Genomic DNA, 15709 nt, shown 5'->3' with positions numbered 1-15709 from the left:
AAAAGTGCACCCTGAGGGATTTGTTCTTCTCACAGTTGCAGTGACTTTGCACAGGTACGTCACTAATCTCAACGTGATCAGAATTAGTGATTCTAGTGTAGTAGTGTAACTACTACAGTTACTACTGTAACTACTACTAGTAACAAACTACTACATTTATTCCTTAGACGCTGTTTCAAAGCCTTTCAATACTGTCCCCCTCCTTTCTCAAAATACAAAGCTGACTCCAGAGGTATCGGTAAATACACAACTTGTTCAACGGCCTGAGGCCTATTTTGGCTTTGCCAGAGTAATCCGTGTTCACTTCAACAAAGTGCTATGGACTTACCTAAACAGCATTAGATTATGCCATTTGTCAGTGGCAATCACCACTGTGGAGGGAAATGATATTAAAAAATAGACTGAAACCTTGTCAGGATATGATAATTATACTAGTTTAACTAAAATCTGTTTGAAATTAATTTAGTTATGTCAGTGCAAACTCTCTTGTGGGCATCCTTAAGCGGTTGCAGTCTGGCATTCTCATTTCAGCTTGTGCCAGACATGAATGCAAGTGAAGCCAACAGATGCCTCGTTTCGGCTGATGCAAGAATGTCTGTATCAGGTTTTTCACCAACTCAGAAATTCACCTTATAGTAGATGGGCCCTAAGGAACTAGGTTCCTCTATGTGGCAAACCTTTATTTTCTAGAAAAGTTTCATGCATCACTTGAGCTCTAGAGGCTGGTTCTTTTACCCATGTTAGTGAGGTTCTATGCTGCCATATAGGAATCACCATCCTTCTTACCCAGCAGTGGTTTTAACCAGAATCAGATATAAGCAGCTAGCTAACGAGGCAAACTGCTCAAGTTGAACACTTGCCACAATCTATCCTGCAGAGAAAGGCTGTAGTTTCTTTTCAGTATGGAGCTGAGACTCGTAGCTCTGTGGAGAAAGATGTGCATTAAAACACTCTGTTGGGCCTTCAAATCCACTGCGCTTCACTTGGAATTGCTTCTGCTGTTGCAGAAGGCAACACTATAGAGCTCATCCACTTGGAAAATGGAGGTAGGCCTCTTGCTATCAGCATAAAAGTCATTGTCCAGCAAACAGGCACTGGGGGAGCCACCAGGAGTGGCAGCCTGAGGACTCTGAAGCAGATTTTCATGTATCAAATGAAAGAACTCAAAATTGCAGCTATCGAACATGATTTTTTTTTTTTTTTTTTTTTTTTTTTTAGTATGTCCTGTTCTCACCCCCTAGTTTTGCTGTCATTAAGGTGTCTTCTGTCATGTTGCAGCTGGCAGAGCCAGGATGTACACAGAAACGGACACTAGAAGTAATTTAAGGTAAAGCCACAAAATTTTCTACTACATCTTATACTCCAAAAGAGGAAGGAATGGGAACAAGGAGGCTTACTGCCAAGGTATTTACCAATGTCAGTTCTTGTTGGCACCAGCCAGTAGCCCCTGTTCAACAAACATATGGGAAGCTGCTTGCTTAAGCTGTTGTGTGGTGTTTTACAGGTACTGGGATGTGCCGTGTCACTGGTATCACCCAAAGCACCTGGCTTGGCACCACGGGGTGTTGGGGAGCCCATACTCCCCCGTGAAGCACCATGCTGCCATTTAGAGACAGAACAGCCCCAGGGACAGCACATGTGTGCAGTGGGGCAGGGGGCAGTTACAGATCTAATGTCAGATGCTAGGTTTTGCTTGATTTCATTGGAGTCTTAATGGTCCAAATTGACTGCAGTGAACAGCAGAAGATTAACCTTAAAAAAACAGGAAATCCCTGCAGTTTATCTGTAAGAAGCAAGCTATTAACTTTGCACCTCTCCAAAGTGCAGAAGGACATAAATGTTCTTCTAAAGAAAATGGAGAATTAAATCAAGATAATAAAATTCTCTTGGTTCCTACACAGGCACTAAATTTAAATCAAGTTACTGTTGGAAATTGGCCAGTAATCTGCCCATGTACAGCTACTACCTCAATCACTAAAAGAAAAGGAATGCCCGCTGGCCTGCAGGCCAGTCATGCAGCTTTTCTTGTACACGGGAGAAACTGTCCTTCCAAACTTCTACCATTTTAATCACTGGAAAAAAGGTTTACACTCTGCCATATTAATACCCCAGCTTACGTGTTTGTGTGGGAGTTACGGTGTGCTTCAGCTTCAAACAAGAAGGAGCAAGAGGATGTCAGGTGATGTTGTAGGCTACAACATGACAATTTTTTTAATGGTGTTAGTTATACATGTTTTAATACTATCCACTGCTTCATAAAACCCAGACCCAGAGCTTCACCATCACTGACCCTTTTGCAGAGGTGAACTGCTCAAATCATTTCCCTGTGACAGGAAGCACTTGTCCCCATGTGTATCATCACCTTGAGGGCTTTAGCATCTCCTTGCATAGAAACCTCAGCACACGGCCCTACTCTCTTCATTGCCATCAGTGAGACATTTTTTGTTTGTATGTTTTTTGAGGTGATATGGCTCGAACTGAGTGACTAGGAGCAAGGGTATCAGTAATCTGTAGAAATATCAGAATGTATTTGATCTTCAGCCCATCCGCACCCTATTTGCTTGCCCTGGGCTGAGATCTCCATGCCTAGAGCTTTGATGTTTGGAAATTCTGGATGTTCACATTAGACTATTTAGTTTATTTCGTTTATTAGGAATTAGCCTGTGTTTATCCAAATCAAAATTTCCTTTGCTGTTTTTGTCTGCTTTTTCAAATACCTTGAATCCATATGGAGTCTTTCACAACCTGCAATTTATGCTAATCTTGAACAGATTTCACTTTGTGATTAATCACTTCTTCCTGTAAATCAGCAACTGGAAATATTGAACTAAGACTAGTTCTTGGACACAATTGTCTGTCTTCTCTAAAGAATTTGTACTTGTTACAGAATTTTTGTTCTCTGTCCATGACTAAAAGGGTTTTCTTCTTTTTTCCACTCACCAGAAGTAAAATAAAAATACAATGAGAGGTTTGTGCTGATCCTAAAGCACTTTACAGAGAAGGTATAATTCCCATGTCACAGATTCAGGACCTGATGCACAGCCTGGCAAACGAATGTGTTCAAGGACACAGCAAGCCATGTGAAGGGGAAAAGTATGCAAGAATCCAAGGCCAAATCAACTAAGCCATCTCCTACAGTATTTCTGCTTACATGCTACTCACCGCCGACTCACAACTGTCCGCTATGACTTGGAAGCCTCCATCAACTAAATCTATCACAGAATGATTTTTATAGAATTATAAATTCATCTTGTCAAGCTTCAAAGGCCCTTGTGTGATCAGCACATACAGCTCATATTACTCCCCAGAGGAACACAGTCTCTTCTGAGATTGTGTATGATACCTTTCATCAACGTATCACTGTAAAATACACTGAACGGAGCTTCTACGAGAGATCTGGGAACTTAGGCAGAGAGTAATGAGAGAGTAATAGTGGAACATGCCAGGACACTGCATAAAACTTTTTGCTATTGGGTAACTTGCAAAACAGCAAACTGTCAAGGCTCTTTCTTCTCTTTTAGTCAAAAGGCAGACTCTTTAACAGCTTGAGATCCCTCATACTGTGCTGGGTATCGTTCCAATACTGATGTACTGGAAAAATGCCATCTGCTGAGCAGCAGACCATGGGCTCCATTCAGCATGATCACTCAGGCATCAGGAGCAGTCACAGGAGAGGCAGGTGGAAAATAACTAGTCCAAGTCTCCTCTGGAGCTACTGGCTGACCAGAAAGGCTGTCATTACACCAGTATTTCAAATTTCCCAAGAAAAGAGAGTGGACAATAAACTACCTACTATTACAGATGCATTCCCAAGATTATATTTGTAAGAAAATAAGAAAGATGCAGCATGGTACCCTCAAAGCAAGTCTCTGTCAGCCTCCGTCAAACACTGCCAGATCTGGAAGTTCTGAGTCTCCAGAGAATTAGTGACTTTGTCACATAAATCAGCTGGGGACGATCAGAGAACTGGCCAGTGAGCCTGACTGATAACTTGTCTGCGAACTGGTATGAAGCAATTGCAGAGCTGCTCCACGCTGCTCCATGTGCAACCTGGATTTAGATGTGCACCAGAAGTTTCCTCACCAGCCCTGACTCCTGCCCAGGCCCAGGACTCTGCCAGGTAGTACGTTCTTCCTAGAGAACACACTGGACAACAAGGAGAGTGGCTTTCCCACAGAAAGGCTACTGGGCAGTCAAATGGTGTCTACCTACAATCAGAAGGAGAAGGCTGCAAATGATGTAGTCAGAGGTCAGTGGAGATATGGCAGCTTATACCACTAAGCATCTAACCTAGAAATCCCATTAGTAAGTTTAAGTAAGTCTAAGAGATGATGTTAGAATTACCATAGACCTCATTCTTTTTGGAGTTCTGTCAATACTCTCTGCTGGGCTGAGCCCGTCACCCACAGCTGACACCACTGGCTGTGCATCTCCTTTGATTCCCTTCCAAATTTTCCCTGTTACTTACTAACTAAATGCCAATTCTCTGTGTATTTGATAATCAGATTATCTACTAATACCTGCCTAAAGCAGTCACCATTGATTAAAAGAAAGGGTGGCCATTATGTTATTTTTTAATGCAAATTATTTAGGTCCTGAGGCTGAGATTGAATTAAAGGAGAGATGAAATTAATGAGGGATTGAATTAAATTAGAAACATCTGATTGCAATACTTCCTACGTCTCCAAACTGCCAAAAGACAACAGTGGTATGGCCATGAATTTATGTTATCCCTTGAAAAGGTAAGAACAGCTTGTTTTAACTGCATCTGGGAAGTGGGCTTTATCATGGATATAGTTAGATAAGTTCTCAAAATCTGCAGCTACTTTGAAAGGACTTATAATGTAATAGCCAGATTCTATATGAATACTAGCCACAAGGTCACTGCTAATTTTTTATTTCACACAATGTAGGCTAGATTTCCAAAGCACTATCTGTTCACCCACACCCCCCCACATACACATGTGTACACAATTGCTACGACAAAGAATTTGAAATGTGGGTACATAAAATCCCTGAAAGCAAAGCTGTATGCCACATTTTAGATGCAGGAAAATTTAATAAAGTCATCTAGTTATTAAGATTGCTTTTTAATAATTTTATCTTTCTACACTTCCTAAAGTGTCTTAATGAGGGGTATGACATGAAAACACTTCACTAGTTTCTAATTTGGATGCATTTATTTGTTCTAAGTAGCATCAGGAATGAAGATTTTAAGCTTGCTCTCTACACAGCAAAATCAGTGGGCTCAGGATATTGTCTGGATTGAACTGAGCTCTTCAGTTTTAAAAGTAGCCTTTCTAATCCTACTTCTTATCCTACTAATCAACAACACCATTGCTATTCCTGCCCTGAATCTGACTTCACCCCAGAAGTGCTTGTGTGGCTCTGTGTTTCAGTCATTTCAGTGAGATTCTAAACTGCTTTTGAGAAATGCTTTAACTGACTTTGATTGATTGTTTATTATCTACCGATCATAAATGCTAATTACATAGCTGAATAGATTGGTTTGTCTTTATTGCCATACTTTCACATACAAATGTAGGAAATTATTTTTTTTATTATTTCAATGAATTTCCTTTGTACTTCGATCCAGGGAGTGCAAATAAAAGATTATTCCTTCCACTGTGGTTAAATGTGAGAGCCTGATTTACAAAAGCAGTAAGCAAATCAAGAGAATACTCTTGGCAACCTCAAGTTGTGACCTAATTCTATCCTTCACTGCATTTCTTCCTCTCTCCAAAACATCGTAAGTTCAAAATAGCTGCCCTTACACAGAACAGTTCTTCTCTCTACTCAAATAGGTCACTTTAAAGGCCATAGCTGCACAGAACCCTCTGGAAAACAAAACAGCCACAGTGCTTATCCAAGCAGCGCATGGCTGGGCTCTGGAATGCTTTCCATCTCTGGAAAAGGCCTTCCTTGTGGTAAATGCAGCTGTGTTTTACATCAAAGACAGAATGACTTTTCCCTGTTGATTTGAAAAATCAATTGCAATTACAGTCAGGAAAAATGCCCAAGTTCAGTGTGCAACTCACTGGACTGCAGACTCAGAGAATCCTCCTGCATATGGCAGATCTCTGGCTTGGCAGGACTTTGCTTGCACAAGGAGGCTCCATTTTGGATGGAGACGTGCATTTTCCAAAGGTGCATCTTTTGTCTGTAGAGGTCTGAATGTGAATTAAGATAGCTCCACTGAAAGCCACAGAGCTATGCTGATTCAAAACATCTCAGAGCCCAGTTTATGGCATGCAGATGAAAAACATGAAAGGAGCAGCTGTAACATATCCTAATATATGTGCTGAGTGTGTCACATGGTAAAACAGCATGGCCATGAGACTAGGAACCCCAAGACAGTTAAATGACTTAACTGTAAAACCTCAGAAGTTAGCAGCTTTTTTTAAAAAAGGCAGCAGATCCCTGCCATGTTGTTTCATCCTAATCTAATCACACTAATGATGATCCTAATCCTCATACTAATACTGGTAAGGTTTCATCGGAAAGCAAAGAACTTCGGATGCTATGGGAGGGATATTTTATACAGTGCAGTATCATTGGCAAATGTGTGATCTCCGATCCTCATCTTTCTCTTGCTGCTAAAATAGATATACCTGTTTCAGTAGAACAGGGCATCAGGTAAACTGCTGGCACTCTATTATTTCTCACCCACAATACTGACTGATTTTGTAACCAGGACAGTCCACCGCGCCAAATTACAAGAAACGGTTCTCTAATGAGTTAAGTAACCTGCTACATTAAACAAATGAAATGAGCCTTAGTAACAGCATTTCATTCCTGCAGCATTTATGTGATTACTGCTGGAGGAAGAACTTCATATGTTGTATCTAGATATAGACATGTGATGTTTTTGCTAAGTCCATGGGCTATTCTACTGAAACAAAGGAGGTATATTTTCTTCAGTGGTAAGGAAACTCACGTAAGTAATTCAGAGAGACACAGCTGCTGAGGGAATTGCCTGAGATGTGTGGGATATAGAGGATTTATGGGCTGAAAACATGATATTCCAGTCAATTACCTTGGGTTTAAGATGAACTAGAAGTAGTACTGAAATCAATGGTACTATGGTGTAACGCATTGGAGATTAAGCTCCAAAACTTTTTACCTGCTTCTTGCTCACAAGAAAACTAAAACCTCTTGGAGTCTTTAACTGTCTCTCTGACAAGACTGCTCAAAATCCATGTATTCACGAACAGTTACGGCACCCAAGGATGACGCTTACAAATGGATCACCCAGTTCATTGGTTTTGTGGAAGTAAACACCAACAACCACCACCCTACACCATCCACACCCTACAGCAAAGTGGCGATCTAGACAGATTTCTCCTGTGTTTGTTCTGTAGCAAAGTGAATACGGGACAGCTGCGCAACAGAGGACAAACTGGAACAGTGGGCAGCTGAAGCAAAAGGCACAGAGTGAATTGCTGTCTCAGCCAGGCAGGAACACAGGCAGCCAAGAAAGGCGAGGTGCCAGATAACCATCTATGTGCTTGCTGACTACTGCCGAGACTGGAACTCTAAATGGTGAGCTTTGGCTCCGGAGCCCTTCCCAGATAGAGGAAAGCATGCCGATAGCAACACAGGAGGAGGAGACCACATGCACCAGCAAATCCTCCTGCTCCTCTAGACGAAAAACAATGACAACTGCCAAAGCCTGGAAATAGGAACAAAAGCATATTTCTGCGTTTGTGAGGAAGTTGTATCTGGCAGTGAGAACATAAGGAGCAGGTCTGCTGGGGGATATGGACTGACTCACTGTCTGCGATGTGGCAAGGTACATAAATCCCTGCTTTGGGATCCTGCTGTGCAGAAGTCACCAGATGGTGCTGTACATACAGACTTGAAAGTTCTTTATCTTGACATGGGAACAGGTACGGCACCTGAGGAAATGCATTGTTCTTGTTATTTTTGTGAAGCCTTTCCGTTAAATTTTAATTTGCATCTTGCTCTTTCCATTTCAAATCACGTTTCAGTTAAGCTGTTTATTCAGAACAGTCTTGGTGTTGGAATTTTTGAAAAGGAATTTATAAACACAACATTCGCAGCCAGGTCTGCGGGAAGTATGGAAAATATGGGAGAAATGCATAAGCTGCGCTAGGAAAATGGTTAGTCATATAATTCTTATATCACTTATTTTTCCTGCAATGGGAAATACACATGCAAAGCCTGAAAATCTTCTGCCTCACAGTCGATATGTGACATTAGTCCGTAAAACTGGTACCATGTAATAAAAGAAATCTTCTGAGGATGTGGCGAGGATTAAATAATACCAGTAAAGTAGTAGGCTTCTCAAATTAAAGTAACTATAGCATAACATTCTTATCTATGATTAGTATAATGCTAATTGCGTCCATCTCCTACTCGTCTTCCCTCCGAAATGCGATTACAATCCTGCTTCAACTAAACAATAATTTTAAGACAATCAGCAGAAATATTGAGAATATAGATTCCTCTTTTTCTCTTTTATCACCCTTTAAAAAATGATTCATCTCATTAAAATATATATTACAAGTCACAAGCACTACGGCTTTGAATACCAGGACAACACAAATTAGAGCACCGATTTGGTCGTCTCCTTGAAATTTTTAGAAATGTCCAGTGGATGGCAGCAAATAGCACTCCGGGGAGTGAATACCCTCAAGGTGAAAGCCTGCGAGCTGCTAAAACAGGCTCAGTGTTGGCAATTACATGGTTTTTATCTTCTACCCAATTACGAACTACACTCATTTATTTTGTTCTTTGCAGAGAGGCAGAGAGAACAAAGCCAGCCACATGAGACTTTCACAATGTTGCGCTCAACTGGTGTGTAACATGGCAAAAATGTATTAGCACTTTAAAGTAACTTGTCATTTTCATAAAATTTATAATTATTTGAATCATTTATTTCCCCAAATGAAGGCTATCACTATAGGTCCCTTTACATAAATCAAGAAGGCCATTAAAAATAGTTTCAGTAGGAGAGCAATTTGTTATGAAATGAAGGTCAATCTCATTAGATCACTGCAGCAGGTATCCTAATAACATCCTGGCAGAAACAACGTATCTCATTACAGAAGTTGTATTTTGTTTGAAATATTAGGTCTTCATTAAGTGAGCACTAAAATACACATAATATTGGATGACATAAATTATTCCCCTGAAAAATTGGCCTACACAGAGGTGCTGAAACAATTATGAGGGTACTACACAAAGCTTAACATCCTCTATTTTTTCTAGCTTGATTCACCTACTTGATACCAGTTCGATTTGGTGCTACTTCTGGATATTGAGCCACAGCTGGCTCGCCACAATTATATAGAATGCTTATTTCAGACTGTGACTCAACAAACTGCTACTGGTAAGGAAGAGGTTTAAGTTTCCTTGTAACAATTGAGGAAGACTAACTATCTGCCAGCTGGGAAACACCAAAATTTAGAAGGGAAAAGAGGCATTTAGAGAGCACAGAAGTAAACATTGCTTTTATAAACACAAGAGAAGGGGTTACTTTCCTTTTAATTATCCTTTTGGAATGTAACAAGTGATTTTTTTCCAGACCTTTCACTCTACTGGAACTGCAGCTGAACGTATGGATGTGCTTAAACACTTAGGGGAACTATGTCGCGGCACTTAACACCTGATAGGATTGTGCTGAGCTCTGCACCAAGCCAGTCAATAGTAACCATGAAGATATCACCTTCATCGTTCCTAACAGGATGGGCAGAATATCCATGGGTGGGAGCTCAACATCTACAGGAGTCCTGCTTTCCAGAAGCTCCAGACCTCCTAGGTATCTAAGTAAAGACTCATAATACACCTGTGAGGCACACCAACAGCCTCGGGAGATTGTGAGGAAATCAGGAAAACAGCTTACATGAATTTCCTAGTACCATGAAGTGAATCCAGGCAAGGTTCTCCATCCATGTAGTATGTGCGTTAACTGCAATTCCCTCTTTCCTCACAGTATAATAAGGTTAACCATTAGTAAACTGCAAAGGTTGTTGTTAAAAGGTGTGTGTACAAACAGAGATACTAAATCTTGGAGCAGCTCATAGCAGCTAGAGATGGCATCAAGAGAACAGTTTGTTAGTGCTGTTTTGCAGAAGCAAAGGCAGCCCTGCTAACTGGTTTGTGACTGTAGCTTGTTTTTTTAGGGAGTTTGGATTTTTTAAAAAAATATTTATCAATTTTCCAAACAAGGAATACCAATTACAAGATTGAAATATTTTAATGATATTTTCTTCAAAAGCACCTCAGCTGCAGATTATGTAATGAACTCTAACGATGGTACTTAGCATCTGAGGCAGGGAGGCCGCACAACACCTTACAGAGACACCCCAAGTCCCTGTGTCCCCCAATCCATAACCCTAGTGTGTGCCACCACATAAGCAAATGAAGTCACACCCCTCACATAGTGGGGACACAGGGACATGCGTGTTGGATGATGTGCTCATGCAGTGCTTATACAGGCCAAAGTGTAAGGAAGCCTATTTATTTGATTTGTCTTTCTGCCTGTCGCTGACTTATTGTCTTATCTTTACATCAGCTTTAAAATCTTCTGTTTTCTTTGTGAAACACTTTCTTAGTAGGTAAAACACAAACTAGGGTGAGAAGTAGTGAATTGGCTTGGTAGTAGATGCTGTAAAAGGGATAAGGCAATACAGACATACAGAATATGGGCAAGGAACAAGTATGACACAGTACAAAGAGCACAAATGCTTACAGAGAATGACCTTAACAGATGAATTTTGAACGAAAAACAAACAGCAAGTGATGATGGCTTATATAGTATCTGTTTTACAGCATGTTAAATTCATACTAGTGGAAATGGTTTGAAAGTCTGCATGCCTTTCATCAATCTTGAGAAACACGTGGCTTTAGTTAAAAGCAATAACTGCACTGGAAATCTGTAAGAAATCATGAACACCTTTTGCTGAGAGCTGCAGGGAACACTAACAGTTTCGATTCAGGCAGGAGAGCTCATCTGGCCAAACACCTAAGCTGCTCATTTAGGGTCCTCTGTGTTTAATGGATTGAGAGGTGTCCATCCCAGATGTGATGCATTTCACCTCAAACACCTTCTTAAGGATGGAGTGGACCATCTTTTCACTTTCCATTGATTACAGAAGCAACCTGGGGAGGCAACTTACATTGCCGAGCAAGACTAGACAGAAACTGGTGAACATCAGGCAAGGCGAAACATGTTCCAGGTTCTTGGAGGGTGAAGCCTGAGGAGCATTTCCGCTGAAAGCAAATGAACAAGCCACACTTGCCCACTGTTCATTTCTGCCTGTGTGTGGACCTGGCAGGTGGGTTGGTGCACATTCTACTGGGGACCATGCAGTGAACAGACTAGGGAAAAATCCAGGTTAGAAATACAATTTTTTTTCCCCCTGAGTTATTTTTTACCATAATCAGCTCACTCCTCTTGGTCTCCATGGTTACACGAATACTTATATTTGTACCTTTGTTACTGCCATGTGAAGAAGGGTTAGGGAGAATGGAGAAGCCAGCAGAAGGCTGCTGAAACCAATACTGCTGCAGAAAGGGAAATCTCATCAGATTATGCTCTGAGATTTCACAAATCTTTCTGTTACAGTAGGTCTGACTTAAGAAGTTCCCATACACCCAGTCACTTCTTCAGCAGTGCCCAGCTGTTTGTGAATAAAGAAGCATCACACTCCCTTCAAATAGTTGCATTGGCCCAGCTGGAAAGGGAGTGGGGCAGTGCTGGGCCAGGAGCATATGTCTGCAGGAGTGGAGACAAAAGGGCTTTGTTTGCAGGCTTTGCTGCCAAAAGTAACATTACACTGAAGCCATTTTCCAGGATATAGATCCTGAAACACGAGCTGATTGGAGCTGGCAGAGAGCTCATGCAGGAAATATAATGATGGGGGAGCGAGAAGGGAGAAGGTGCTATTTGTCATTTGGTGTAAAAGACTCCAAAGAACAGAATGGGCAGTGCCATGATTTCTCCCTTTTTCTCACAGCATGAAATGGATGAACTACACAGATTCAGTTGCTCTCCAGCATCAGGGTGGACTTTGAGGCCAACCTACACCTACATCTTCATAAAAACAATGTTAGTGTACCTCTGGGGAAGCTGCCGATAGCAGTAACATGTTTCTAAATAGAATTTTTTGATATCTTGTTTTTTGAACTATTGTATCAATCCTTTGGATCTATATGTAGAATTGTTTCAGATTCTGTCTAACATCAAGCTTTTAACTTCAAACTCTTGTTTCTCTGTGGTGCTTCTCAAATCTGAAAGGTCTCCCTCCAGCATGCCAACACTTACCATGATACCACAATGACTGGTATCAAGTGCGTGTTAGACTAAATCAAATTAGAGCACACAAACATCCTGCATGCTATCCAAAGTATTTGAACAAGGATATGTTAATACATAATTAGTTCATGAAAACTGTATTTCAATGTAGTGTATATGTGTGTGTGTATATATGTCTTCATTATTGAAAATTGTATGTAGGTAGATTGTCAGATGATGGAGAGATGATATAAAGACAAGATAACGAACTAATCTCAACCTTTTTTTTCCCCTCCCTCAGTCATGAACAGTGCTCCTGATTCCTTCTACAATGCTTTTGTGGCAACAAAATGCACCTTGCTTCCAACATTTCATCACTACGTGAAAATTCACAGTGTACAAGTCCATCAAAAAACTAAGAAATGTATGGAGCGACTCCTATGAGATCATTTACTACTAGCAAAGGGCAATTAATGGATTGCAAGCCACGACTGGCTTTCCTGGGAGCTACAAAATCAGGAGGAGGAATCAAAGAGGTAAGAGATCTGCTGAATTTCACCATTGCTGCCCTCCTTACTTGACACTGACAGTTCCAGTTCCCACCTCTGTTCACTGGTTTGCAATACTCTGACAAAAGGATGCTCTCATTTGCCAACTGTAATTCCAAATGATGAATGAAAAGATTGATTAGCCAAATGTCTGTCAGGTAATCAGTCATTTTTACTATGCATACTTCAATGTTTATGGACTTTTCTAGGCTATTATATACTTCAAAGTATCAAAGAAACTTATGATTACGATCAGGAATTGGACTTGATGACCCTGGTGGGTTCCTTCCAGCTCCGGATATTCTATGATTCTATGATTACCTCCTCGGGAGCATAAGAGTCTTCTTTACTACCTAATTCATTCAAATGGAGTTACCTCACTTCTATTATTAATACATTTACTACATTGTTTGTCCCAAACACAGGAATACAGTTCTGCTTTTCTAATGCATGCCTGCAAATGGAAATTATCACTGCTGTGGAACTGGCTACAGGTCTGTCTAGATCAGTAATTTATAACAGTCTAGACCCAACTGCATCAATGCAAAGTGCACTGTGCCCACAGAATTAAACTCCCAGCGTTTAGTTGAATCAGGCATCATTAAACTGAAGGGCAAACTACGTCATAATTGTATCTGCTTGCACATTTGTCTCCGCACTTCCAAGCGTGTAAAGCATCTTCTCAAGCCACTTACCTTAACCAGCCATTCAGCCAACCTGTGCGGTCTGTGCCACGATGGTGCCTGACATAAAATGCTAGAGATTGAGCCTCTGTGAGTTCACAAATTATGCAGTGAATATCTTGCTAGCACACTTGCATTCTGCGTTTGAGAACTTTGGGCCACTCTTGCCCTGCATCCGTCCTTAGTCTTTGATCCTCTCACTCTCTCAAAAGAAGTGGAAGCGCAGGATCTCCTTGTATACATTTCTGATACACATTTCTGAAAATATTGCTATGATAATAGTCACAAGCTGAATGTCGTGAAATGCTGAATAAACATCCTTTGAAGAATTTCAAAGAGCCTTAAAGGCTTAAACGGTATTAAAGACAAAAGCACATCTCAGCAGTCAAGCTACCTGTCCACATCGAGAAAGGTGGAGAAGATCTAAGCAGCAAAGCTGTGCTGGAGACAGTTCAGTCCAATTCACTCAGACACACTATTGAAATTGCAGCCAGTTTTCAAACTACTTGTTACAACCTGCTTCCAGCATGCCTTGCCCCCTGCTCTCCTGGGAACCGCACTGCCTATCCTCAGCTCAGCATCCCTCCTCCTCTACTCATGCAGGCAGAGAGACAGAATTTCCTGCCTACATTTCCGTGTGGACAGGAGGGGCAATTTCTGATGGCATCTCACTACTCACCCCATCTTTCCCCTACATGTCACTTGACTGGCATGCCATGTTTGGTATGAGACGCCAGCACAAGCCCACATTTTGTACCAGAGAGAGTCTGTGGATTTGAAGTTACAGCGACTGGTGATACCCAAAAGTTTTGCATGTGTTCTCCAAAGAACCAAGGGTGTTTCACTGCACAAGAGCCTGACAAAAACCCTAACAAAGACCCCATACTGGCACTGGCGGTCAGCCAGCTTTCCATGCACGAGAGCAGCAAGACAGCACTGCAAAGAAGAATGCCAGGCACTGTTACATTTACTTTTCTTCAGGACGTGTGCTTAGAGAAATGCTTGGCATTGATCTTTTTCTTGGTGCTTGATGTTGCCATCTCAGGCAACGTGAGTCCAGCCCACAGAGTCTGGGCGTTCCTCCTCTCTTCCCGGCGCCCTTTGCCATCCTCCCTGTGAGCCCCTTGTGCTCCCCACACATATAAGACTGCAGCCCCATCGCAGGCACTCACCAGACACCACTTATCTCCTCTCCAAGCACAAAGTCCTAGTCCTTTCCTACCTCCTTTTCAGCATTCTCAGTTATCAAGGCTAGACGCAAAAAGAAGAAGCCAGACAAAATATGTACTGTGTTGTGAAAGTAGAGAAATTAATACAGAAAATCAGAGCAGACTGTCATGTTGAAGTTCAACACTGAAATTGCTTAACAGCATTGTTATAAGAGTTTTTAAATATCATAATTAATCCTTTTTCTATCAAACTCTTCTTAGAAAGGCTTTTTTACTATCAACTTTTAATGGCACTTTTGATAGTATAATCTATAAATGCTTTTAAAAGTACTATATGTCACAGAATTGTAATATATAAACCACAAACAGCACATCAAAGCAGAAATTAAAAGACACAATCACACCCTAAATGCCATAAATTCAATGCAAAATCATATTAATAGTGCAACCAACTTTGAGCATTATCTTCTGGTTATATAAATTAATTTTTAGTGACAGAAAATGATCTGATAAGGCTTGCAAAATTGAGAAGTTTCATCCATGAGCACATAAGGACTTGAAAAGAAAGCTGAAAAAAGACTTGGTGTCTCCATGGTATCCAGGAACAGGTTCTGCATATAACTTCCCAAAATTGGACGAGGAAAAAAAAAATAACTTTGCTACCATGGAAACAGAACAGTGGAATGTAATTGATTGTTACTCGTCTGCCTTTACAAGACTGAGCTCTAAACTGTTAAGGCCCTCAATAACACGGGTAATTTCATTTCCATCTGAGAAGTAGATCTGCTAGAAAAGGAACAAGGAGCAGCTATTGGGTGAGCTCACCAAGGAGGGGAAGAACAGGTACTTCTAGGAAAAGTGGAGGATTAGAGAGTAGAAAGAGAGTAAAAGAAAGAGAATAAAGAAAGATCAAGAAGGAAAATACCACGCTGCCAGAAGCAACAGGGGAAGGAGGGGTTGATTTGACTAGTGAGATAGCAAACAAAGCCTTTGTAACGCAGGGCTGCATCCTGGCTGTGCTAAAGAGAACCTTATGAACACACAGGG

Source organism: Caloenas nicobarica, chromosome 10 (assembly GCF_036013445.1).
Source record: "Caloenas nicobarica isolate bCalNic1 chromosome 10, bCalNic1.hap1, whole genome shotgun sequence".
Classification (NCBI taxonomy): domain Eukaryota; kingdom Metazoa; phylum Chordata; class Aves; order Columbiformes; family Columbidae; genus Caloenas; species Caloenas nicobarica.
Note: the sequence above shows the minus strand (reverse complement) of the source record.